Raw genomic sequence first — 1,150 nt, 5'->3', positions numbered from 1 at the left:
ATATATAAAGAAATACAAAAGAAAATCATATCAGATGTAAATATTAGAAATTGCCCCACCACCACAACCTCAATGAAAAAAAAGACAGAAAGGAAGAAAAAGATAAATAAAGTATTATATATTCAAGTAAATATTTAATACTCTGAATGAGAAAAAGAATTCCTTAACTATGATAATATTAATACTTGGAAAAAAAAAAAGTCTAAACTATATATATAAAAGAAATCAGGTTTTTCAAATAGATTTTATTCCTTTTGCATGGTAACAATGAGTTGAATTTTGTATATTTGGAAAAGAAAAAGGGAAAAATGGAAAAGAAAGAGATTTAAAAAATTGTATATAAAACAAACACACCAAAACTCTATCAGATGGAATGAAATAAAAGAATATATTTCTAAATAATGCTGATGTAGGTTTCTGCAAGATATTTAGATTCTGTTGAAATTTCTGCTAGAATAAAAAGGAAAAAGAAAAGAGAAAGAGAAAGGATTATTTTCACAATGCTGTCTGTTACCTGTAAAAATAATGGACTTTACCGATGTTTTAATTGAACGGTCTCCATCTCTATTGATTTATATACTCTCTCTCACGCACACAAACACACATACACTCACACACAAACACACATACACTCACGCACAAACACACAAACACACATGCACAGTGTTACACAGGTACACACCATACATAGGCATGTGGTGTGTGAGTGTGTATCTGTATGTGCATTGTGTGTGGTTTAAATATGTCTCTATATGCATGTAGTGTATGTATATGTGTATGTGTATATGTGCATGTATGTGTATATGTGTGTGTATGTGTAGGGTGTGTGCGTGTGTGTGTGTGTGTGTGTGCGTGTGTTTCATACTGAACCAGAGTTGTGAGAGAAAACAGGACTTCAAATTCCACATTGATCTGAGTGTGTAAGAAACTAGCTTACACTACCTACAACTTCATACACAGACACACACACACGCACAAACACACACACAAACAAAATATACAAACACAAATACACACACACACACACACACAAACACACACACACATACACACACATACACACATATACATATGCACATAAGCACAGCATTTAAACAAGAGCAACACATTCATATATATACATACATACATACATACATACATACATACA

This window comes from Octopus bimaculoides, chromosome 14 (assembly GCF_001194135.2).
Source record: "Octopus bimaculoides isolate UCB-OBI-ISO-001 chromosome 14, ASM119413v2, whole genome shotgun sequence".
Lineage (NCBI taxonomy): Eukaryota > Metazoa > Mollusca > Cephalopoda > Octopoda > Octopodidae > Octopus > Octopus bimaculoides.
This window is presented reverse-complemented; position numbering follows the sequence as displayed.